The following is a 10695-nucleotide window of genomic DNA, read 5'->3' on the forward strand; positions in this document are numbered from 1 at the left end:
ATTACTTTAGGAGTTCGATTTGGAAATTAAGGATAAAAAGGGAACGGAGAATGTTGCAGCAGATCATTTGTCAAGGATAGATCACAAAGGCAGGTTGGAACAAGCAGAAATCGTTGAAAGGTTTCCTGACGAGCATCTATATGCGGCACAGTCTGCGCCATGGTTCGCCGATATAGCCAATTACCTTGCAACTTCGCTCAAACCACACAACCTATCCACGAAGCAAAAAAGGAAGTTTTTCTCCGAAATCAAATATTACTTTTGGGATGACCCTTACCTTTTCAGGTTGTGCGCGGACCAAATCATTCGAAGATGCATATCGCAAGAAGAAGGACAGGATGTTCTAAGCCACTGTCATAACCGTGAAGCCGGAGGACACCACAGTGCAAGCCGTACCGCGGCAAAGGTTCTCCAATCAGGTTTCTTCTGGCCCACTCTTTTTAAGGATGCTAATGCATTCGTTGGAACTTGTAATGAGTGTCAACGAACTGGGAACATTTCGGCTCGGAATGCTATGCCCCTAAACAACATAGTTGTGTGCGAAATTTTTGACATATGGGGCATAGATTTTATGGGACCATTCCCAACTTCCCAAGGGAATAAATACATCTTAGTGGCTGTGGATTATGTGAGCAAGTGGGTCGAAGCAATAGCTAGTCCCACCAATGACGCTCGTGTGGTAGTCAAATTTCTGAAAAGACTGTTTGCCAGATTCGGGGTCCCGGGAGCGATCATCAGTGATCAAGGGACCCACTTCTGTAATGCAAAATTTGAAAAATTAATGGGAAAACTTGGAGTCTCACACAGGGTTGCCACACCATACCATCCACAAACCAGTGGACAGGTGGAGATCTCTGATGCGGTTTCTGCGAAACCTCACTAAGGGATAAGTGTACCCCGTCGTTATCAAGTAATAAATTTTTGGTTTAAGTCCAGGTTATCGTCCACAGGATTTATTTCTGCAAGTATCAAGCTACTCGATCTCGGATGTTATCTAGGCTTAGGGGGTTTTGAGTTTGGTTTGTTTAATTAATCTACTCCTAGGTTGAATTATGCTAATCCTAGATAAGTTATCTAATTCTAACTAAGTTATTCTAACCCTAACTAAGTTACTCTACCCCTAATTGATCTTTTACCAAAGCAATTAACTGAATGGACATGAAGGAATACGATGATAACAATGATAGAATGTTTAAGCAATTGAATTGAAACTAAGTCGCTTGTGTCCAAGGCGATTAACCCGACCTATCCTCCTAAAGTCCCTAGTTCGTGATTCCCTTGTAAGGCCGAAACTAGCTCTAAGGCTCAGTAATTTGGGCTTAATCTTCTATAGGGTCGTCAATCCTATAGGCACTGACTAGGTCAGATTCAGCTCGCAATATGTGCCAACCTAATTTTGGGATTATCGAATGAGTTAAACCAATCAGACAAAGCATGAGACAAAGATTAAAACATAAAAACAATTGAATGAAAAAAAGCTATATTATATATCAAAGATGAATGTATTGTCACGAAGTTACAATAAACCTAGAATTCATAGCATGTATCAGAGGCTAGACAGAATATAAAAGAAAAATCCCTTTCAGGGAACCTGTCTACCAATGCAGGCGTCTTTCTAGGATTTAAGGATGGAGCTTGAGTAATCCTCGGTGAACGGAGCTTCGAAGGTATCTTCAATGGAGGTTTGAAGGATATGGAGGAGGTGGAGAGGATTTCTCAAGGTGGAAGCTAAGCTAATTACAAAAGTAAAAGATATTTAAATTACAATGGAAAAATCCTATTTATAGACGCATCTCGGGCCTCGTTTTGACCTATTTTCGTGTCCTTGTTGGTGTAGGAAGACGTGGGGCCGAACGTGGCTTCGTGGGGGCGGAATTGGTCTTTTTGACCAATTCCCGCAGGGCTGCTCGCCGAGCAGGGAAGGCTGCTTGGCGAGCAGGGCTGCTCGCGCCGAGCAGCCCCCTGCTCGCCGAGCAGGCGCCTGGTGGCCTGCTCGGCGAGCAGAAATGGCCCGTGGGGCCCTGCTCGCCGAGCGTTTTCGCCCGAAGCATGCTCGATTCAAGCTTGATGAGTTCCATGCCCTTTTTCGTCCGAACTTACACCTGCACACGCATAAAAACTCCGGAAAACATTAGTCCAAAAGCCAAATTGATCCGTCAATCGCTCATTTTAAGCAAACGCTTCGTTTGGTGCGACTTTTGACGGACCAATTAGCTTCAAAAGATAACGGAATTCTATTATGCATGCTATTTCGGCCGTATTTGCCTAAATTGATCATAAAACGAGCCTAAACGACGAAAAGTAAATAGAACGTTTCCAATTCCTAACTAACTCATACAAAAGCATTTAAATGCGAGAATTGCTCGCTTATTAACCGAATAACTTTAAAAACCGTCCTAAAACCGTACCCAAAGATAGGGGTTTTTGACCCCTATCAATCTCCAATAGAGAAATAAAAAGAATCTTAGAGAAAACTATTGGCAACTCTCGGAAGGATTGGGCAAACAAGCTCGATGATGCTCTATGGGCATATCGTACCGCTTATAAAACACCGATTGGAATGTCTCCGTTTCGGTTGTTATATGGGAAATCTTGTCACTTGCCGGTGGAAATGAAACACCGCGCATTTTGGGCGTTAACATTTTTAAATTTTGAGACGCATGCTATTGGTGAACAGAGAAGTTTACAACTGAGCGAAATGGAGGAATTCAGACTGTTCTCATACGAAAATGCGGTGAATTACAAAGCCAGGACCAAGCAGTGGCACGACAAAAAGCTCATGAACAAGGAGTTCCATGAGGGACAAAACGTCCTTCTGTACAATTCACGATTGAGGCTATTTCCAGGAAAGCTCAAGTCAAGATGGTCAGGACCATTCATTGTAAACCGTGTATTTGCACATGGAGCTGTTGAAATTTTCAAATACGGGGGTGATCCTTTTAAGGTGAACGGGCAAAGATTAAAACCATATTTAGAGAATGATCACACAAGGAAGATCGATACTGTTCACTTCCAGGATCCCCCAAGTCAGTAAAAGTACATGAACATGGTGTTCGCTACAAACACCAATTGTAGCACAAGTAACTTTGCATGTGATTGATTTTTTTACTTTTACTTTTATTTATTGTAATTTTGTGTCAAAAATTGGTTGAATTGTGTTTCTTGTTGATTATCTTCTGGTCAGGCATAATTGTAAAACCAAATACCCATTTAAATAGGTGTGGTAGTACAATTGTACCTGGCTAGTGGGGAATGGTTTTATCAAGGAAAATAGGTCGGTAGGTGGAAACGTCCACTCCTATACACATAGGCACTCTTACCGCCTATTTTCTCCTCGATAAGATTGAACGGTTAGGGGGAAATAAATTCTCAATTCAAATCGAGACCGTTCATTGCCCCTCGTTCTAATTCGAAAATACGCGCCTTTTTGCCAATCTGTCCAGGTGGCAGGATCAGATTCGACCTCTTAATGACGGATTGGCGAAAAGACGTCTCTTCTCCCCTACTTAAAGAAGGTTTATCTCATATCAGTTCGTCATTCACCATATTTCTTTTCTTTAAGATTTCTTTTCGCACGGCCAGTTCATGATCTGTGCCCTATACCACTGGAAAACCCTACTTAAACTGGACAGCGAAATGAGAACCCGCGGCTCGGGCAAAAACGTGAAAATAGAGGGATCTTCCAAGAAAGAAAAAGCAAAAGCAAAAATGGCGGATCCAAGCACTGTGGCTTTTGTCCCTGATGAGAAGCTGGTCAAGAAGATCTCCTAGTTCAAAGACGCAACTGTACAAGCGTACTACGATGAGCTAACAAAACTTCAGTTCGGACCCATCCGAACAGTTTGTTGGGAAACCCTAAAGCGGGTAAGGCTCGAAGATCGGGTTCGCACTCTCATGAAGGTAGGACACTTTGAATGCTTCTTTGAGATGACGGAACCTGCTTATCGGGAACTAACCCTCGAGTTCTTGGCCACTTTTAAGCACAATGTGGAGATAACCGATCCTAATGAAGAGGGAAAGTTTAGCTTCAGACTCATGGGTCACTCCCAGAGGCCTTCGCTTAACCTGTTTAACCAGATGTTAGGTGCCGCCGATGATGACGACTTAGAATCCGAGAGCTATAAAGAGGCATTCACCACAACGCCTGATGTTTTCGACCCTGTGTCTTTCTGGGAATCACTTTCCGGCCAAAAATATTACGACGGTAGTTCGTCCAAGGCGTCCAATATCGATGATTATGCTGTTCGGTATCTGCACAAATTGATCTCCGGTACAATCTTCGCCCGGGAAAACCAAGCCACCATGCCACATGCAGATCTTACCGCGTTGTGGAGTATGGAAGTTGGTCCAAGAATGAATTTGGGATTCTGGTTCGGAGAGTACATCAGCGCTTTTTGCAAGAAAAATTCATCGATCATCTGCTGTGGGAGCATAGTCACCAGAATTGAGGAGTCGATTGGGGTCTTTAAACCAGAAGACCGAGCTCGTCTCACAATTGTGAGTCACCTAGACCCCATTGATCTCAAGAGCCTCCAAAAGATGTTATTCGGAAAAATTGTGAACGGAAAGTGGGTCTGGATGTCTGACTTTGTTACGTCTCGGCAGACAGAGAGCCGAAAAAGGAAAAGCGAGCCTAATGTATCAGTTTCGTCAAATTCCGAGCAAGTCGAGAAGCCGAAGGACTTGGAATTTTACAAGAAATGTGCAAAGCTGACCTACGAAGATGTCAATGATCGATTCAACGCCCTGTTTGCCCAGAATATGGCAAACTGCGAGATGATATTCGCCATGGAGCAAAAGTATGCGTCGCAACAAGGCGAGATCGATATGCTCAAGAGCCTCTGCATTGAGGAACATGCTAAGGAAAGTCCCTCTGGTTTCTCTGTGAAAAGTCCGGTAAGACAATTGCCCGAAACACCTGCCAGTGCTTATGTTAAGGCTAACGCTGCTTCCTCCTCGAAAGAGGAGGGTATTCCTGCCCCTGTGGATAGAGAGGTTAACTCCTCTCTTTCCCACCACGCCTGATTTGTCCCAATATTCGCTGTCCTAGCATCTGGTAACCTCTAACACCCTTACTCTATCATGTTTTGGTCCGCCTATATTGTTGTCACCTTATCTACAATCTGCTGCCATGCTTAATAACATTGGGGACAATGTTTTGTTTTCTTTTAGGGGTGGGGATTGTGTGCATCACAATTTATGCGGAAATAACATGATAAATGCTGTTAATCGGTTTGTTTAAATTAGTGATTTGATGTAGAACAAATACCCCTTGAGAATTGTTATGAATATCCTTGGTAATTATTGTTTGTTTCCATTGTTTTCTCTCCGTTTGTGTATGTTCCATCTAGGGAATTGTTTGGTGTTATGTAGGAATCGAAGAGCAGACTGTGCATGCTATTGGTGTTATGTTGTGTTACTTGCTTGTTTGCACTTCGTGTTCCTTAATTCAGGAAGTTCCAAAAAATTTTAAATTTTTAATTCCTCTGTCAAAATTAGTAATCATGGCCTTACTGCATTTTCCCCTAAAATAGTGAGAACTTGAGCCTTATAATGCATCTATAGTATGCATTGAATTTTTATGAGTGGGCCAGCACTCACTATCTTTAGGGAGAATTTGCCTTGGTGCCCTGTTGAAATGGTGATTGGTTCTGACTTTCATAGGAGGAAAAAGGCATTTAGTTATTCCCTCCGCTACACAAAAGGCACCTGTGCTATGCACCCCAATTATTAGGATAACCAAGTCGAGCCATGACCTGCTCTTTCTGAAAAAACCACGAATGATAGCCCTCTCCCTTCACTTATAACTCTAAAATGCCCTGAGTTCTGTCTTATGCTTCGAATAAGCCAATTGTTTAAAATAAAAATCATGTGCTTAAGTTATGCGAATATAAGCAATTGAGCAAACATTGCTTAAAGAAAAGATTGAAAGAACTGGGGAATATAATGTGGAAAGGAAGGAACCTTTATTAATATTCAAAAGAGTACTGGGTTATGAGTGAACAGGTTGTGTGGATAAAATGTGTGTAAACAACAATCATTATAGGCTACGTATGTTAAATAAAATGCAAAAAGACAGAATTCATACACTGAAATAGCTTTTCCCTGTCAAACTAGAGCCTAAGCCTAACATTACAACCTTCATAAAGTCCTTTGGACTATGTCTGGAGGAACTTTGACCCATAGATTCGGGACCAATAGGCAAACTCGCACCCTAAGGGTGTGGTGTCTGAGCTGAGGAGTGAAATCGTATTTGTTTTTCCTATGGCAAGTAGATGCCATGCGAGAGTGAGTGAATTATTCCATTCCTTAGTGAGGCATGTCTGGCAGTTGGTAACTCTTTGTGAAAGAGGAAGTCTAAACTTTAAGATTTGAGGAATTTCTTGATCATAAAGGACACAATTTTTAAAACAAGCTTTTACTCTTCCATGAAACCTTAGCATGCATCTGTTCATTTCCTAATTGTGCCAAGCGTTCTCTGTTTCTGTACTCCTCGTTCTCATTCATTAAACTAATTTCATTCCTAACTCTTTTTCTGATTTCTTCTTACAATTTGTTGCTTGAGGACAAGCAAAGGTTCGATTTGGGGGTATTTGTTAGGCATGAAATTGACTAAGTTTAGCAAATAATTTATAAGGGAATTTGGGTATTTTTATATCATTTTGTAAGGAATAAGAGCTAATTAATGTCCTTGTGCAGATAAGCAAAGAAAAATGCTAAACTCGCTGGAAACAACTTGTTTCGCTAATGCCTGTAGATACCCATTTTGTCCGGGGTAAATTATCATATTTTGTGATTTTACCGTTTTTTTAACCAATTTATTTCATAAATATTTTTATTATGGATAGTTACTTAATAAACTAATATTTGCGAAAAGAAACTGAAATTATGTATATAATCCATATAATCGATTAAATGTTTATGTTATAAAAATTAATTCGATTGATTAGGATGTTCGTTATTAATTAAAGGAATGTTATTTCTTTAATTAAATATGAATAAAATAATATTTAGTTTTATTGATAGAATTATAGTAAAAATATAAACGTGTATAATCAAGTTATAAGATGCTAATCAATTTATGTGATGAACACTTAATGAATAAACATAAGTGTTTATTAAATAAATTACAAGGGTCCAAAGGCCCAAACCCATTATGAATTCTGAAATACAACAACCAAATAATACTAAAAAACAATACAAACTCAAATACGAAATACACACAAAATACATACAAGAAGTAATACATAAAACAAAAATACTACTTGGCCAGCAAGTTCTGTTGGTTCTCTAATAGAGACCCAAATCAGACAGAAAGGAGGAGAGCAAGCAGGTCCTTCATCCACAACTTCAGCCAGGTTTGAGTCCTATTTTTCTTTTTTTTTTTGTAATCTTTCTTTTCTTCTCCTTAATCTTTTGTTCTTCTCCTTCTTTTGTTCTTTATCTTTCAAGCCAGTTTCTGTTTTGGAGGAGTTCTGTTTTGCTCTTCAAACCAGGTTCTGGTTTTGAGGAGAAGATAGAACAATGCCTCATTTTTTTCCACTTCAGATTCTCTGTATTTCTTCATTTACGCAGTTCATATGTACGGTTGGGTTTCTTTATAATCTCTTCGTTTTTTAATCCTCCTTCATACCCTGCAAATCCAATTTCAGTGTACTGGTTATTATAATCTCCATTTCCATTCCTACTCAACTCAGAAAACATCTAAACATATGCACATATAGATAAACTTACTTTTCGTGTTTCGCCCCTTACAAATCCATCACCACTCAACCTTTCCCAACCTCTACTCACATTTCTGATCACTGGAATCATAGGGAAAAAGAGAAACTCATATTAGTAAAGGAAAAACACAAAAGATTCAAAAAGCCCAAGAACAGAAGTAAGGAAGATCGGACCTCTGTCCAGATCTGTCCGATTTCTGATATTCAAAACCGCGAACATCCGCACGGCTCTCTTACCATCTCAACAAGACGAAGCAAAGCGGCAAGATCCTTTTTCTCAAGAACGGCTACTGTCTTTGCTCACAAAACGTAGATCTGTATGAAGGAAGAAGTGCTACCTCTGTAACGATTTAAACGACGAACAGAAGATAAATGGCAACACTTCGAAATTTCAGTCGAGAGACGAGTTGTTTCCTTCAGCCTTTGACAGTCGAACGCCTGAGAGAAGATCAGCCGCCAGGGAAGAGCATCGAGTTCTTAGTTTTTGAGAGGCTGGAGCAAACGAAGATGACCGGCAAGGAAAGAAAGACTGGCTTTGTAAACCAGATGACGGCTGTCAAACCAGGTTAGTTTTGTAATTAGCTTATTTTTTGGTATTAATCAGAACCATTGGATAAAAATTAGATCAACAGCTGATATCATTCAGGAATTAAATTAAGGTAAATGTCTAAATTACTATATCTCGGGCCTCAATATGTTAGCCCAATCTGAATTACATGTCCATTAGTTTTTTAATCTTGCATTATATGTGTAAATTATTTGTTTGGCTAATATTTTGTGGACTAGATATTTTATGTTTGATGTAGTTACAAATTTAATGGGTTTATTATTTTAATTAACTTATGCATAATTTTATCCAAAATAATTGTATTACATTCTTATTATTTGGGTAAGTCCTCATTCCGGGTTAGTTGTTTAGAATTCATTTCTAATTCATTGAGACTTTTTCAAAATATTTCCAACAAATTTATCTCGTTTGATATTTTTTATTTTAGTTAAATTTCCGTTAAACATTGCTTAATAACTATGTATATTACTTCGATTATTTCACCACTTGTGATTAACCCTCACAAGTTTCAATCATTTCAATTTAACCCTTATCGATTGCAAACCAAAAATAAATTGATTTGAAATGTTATTTCAGATCAACAAAAATTAACTAAAAAATTTCATTCGACTCGATACGAAAATGCCATTCGAATTTATAATATACTCAAAACTATTTCTCATTTGAAATTCACACTTTATCTACCGTATATATGATATACGCAAGAATAAAAATTGGTTTTTAATTTGACAAAATATGATTATGTGTAGGTTATACACGTATTTCCAAAAAATAGTATATCAATTCGAGGTGTTATCTCGAATCAATCAATTAACCAAACTAATTTGAATTGATATAAAAAAAAATTACATAGATAAAAATGAGTTCACCATTCGCTAAAAACAATTACGTATATGTTATATACGTAATTTAAAATTAAAACAAACCTAAATCCAATAACCCTAAAACACGCGAGTGCCTTGTTTATATTGACAATTCAAAGCATAACAAACAATTAATGCGTAAATCACATTTTTAGTACCAATATTTGGGCGGGGTAGGGTGATTAATCAAGTTTTTCTTCCCTACACGTAACCGACAAACGAACCAAAAGTCTCTATTTCGCAGACTCCCTTATCCGTTAAAATCAACCATTTTTGGTATCCAATCACGCCTTAATTCTGATTGGTGGCGACTCTAAAAAATAGTTTTAATTAGGAAAAACTATTAACCGATTTAGCTTCCGGCGTTCGTGCTCGAAAAATCCGGTAGCGACAATTCCAATGAGGAGTGGAGCTTTACTTGTATCAAGCGGTCAAACGCCGGATTATCCAATGACGGACAGCGACAGATCGTTGGTGGCAGTGGCAGGAAAGTGGCAGTGGCAGGTGAAAGTGTGTGGCGATGGGATTGCCAAAAGAAGCAAGATGATTTGAAGTCTCACCCCCTTGAGTGTTCAAGGGTTAATCTAAAGTTAATCTTTTTAGTTTATTTTAATTGTAGTAGGTAGTTGACTTAGTTTGTAGAAAAGGGTACGAAAGTTGTACCGATTTTGTGTGGTCTCTACTTTTCCCTTTAAATAGGAAAAGCAGAGAAGGATTAGGGATCGAATTTATTTTCTTAGTTTTGTCTTTTAGAAGTAGAAAAGAAGGAAGAAGAGAGCTCCTATGGAGTCTCAAGCTGTATCAGGAATCCTCTTCTGCTCACTGCTCGATATGAGTGAGTAGACATTTTGAATGGGCACGACATGGCCGGCCCGGTGATGTAAGCTTTACAACGTTTTTATGAATATTTAGTGTTTTGCCAATGTTGTGGTCAATGAGGATTTAACTTTTTTGCTCAAGCATGTATGTATGTGTTAGATGAATGTTAGGACACTGCTTTCATCTTCACCGATATCTCTATTGATCTCTCAGCTTCGAAGCTGACAAGTTAGAAGGTTGTGTCAAGGGTTTTCTCATCTAGAAATGCAGTTTTGCTCTTAATGCTAGAAAGAACGCATCTTTAGGACGCTAAATGTGTTAGTAATTCTTAGGAGTTTGAGAACACACGACAGTTGACTCATACTCACTTCAAAACTGATACTTTGACTTCATTGGCATTGTCTTTTATTCATGGAATGTTGTAAGACGTAGCACACCGTGTTCGGTTATGTCAAGCCTGTTCTATTTCCTAAAATCTTTACAAAGTACCTCATTTCATTGTTTTATCATTCTGCCTGAGTCATTAAACAACCAATATTGAACAATCAAACATAAAGGAAGACACTGTTGTATCACACACTGTTTAGCAACGATTTCTGATATTGATTTGAATCACAATCCCTGTGGAGACGATACTCACTTATCACTTTATTACTTGTATCTAGTGCACTTAGTAGAGTCTCATTTGAGGACAACAATTTTCACCGTTAATATTTAAAGT

The 10695-nt window shown here is 38.8% G+C and overlaps 1 long non-coding RNA gene across 1 annotated transcript; it reads right to left on the minus strand.

Annotated features, from left to right (window-relative positions):
* Positions 1 to 7098: 7098 nt before the first annotated feature.
* Positions 7099 to 8245, minus strand: LOC136209615 (uncharacterized). Its single transcript, XR_010677599.1, has 2 exons — positions 7735 to 8245; positions 7099 to 7634 (listed from the first exon to the last, which is right to left on the minus strand). It is a non-coding gene; the product is annotated as an uncharacterized lncRNA (long non-coding RNA).
* Between the last annotated feature and the right edge of the window lie 2450 nt (positions 8246 to 10695).

This window comes from Euphorbia lathyris, chromosome 10 (genome assembly GCF_963576675.1).
Source record: "Euphorbia lathyris chromosome 10, ddEupLath1.1, whole genome shotgun sequence".
Taxonomy (NCBI): Eukaryota; Viridiplantae; Streptophyta; class Magnoliopsida; order Malpighiales; family Euphorbiaceae; genus Euphorbia; species Euphorbia lathyris.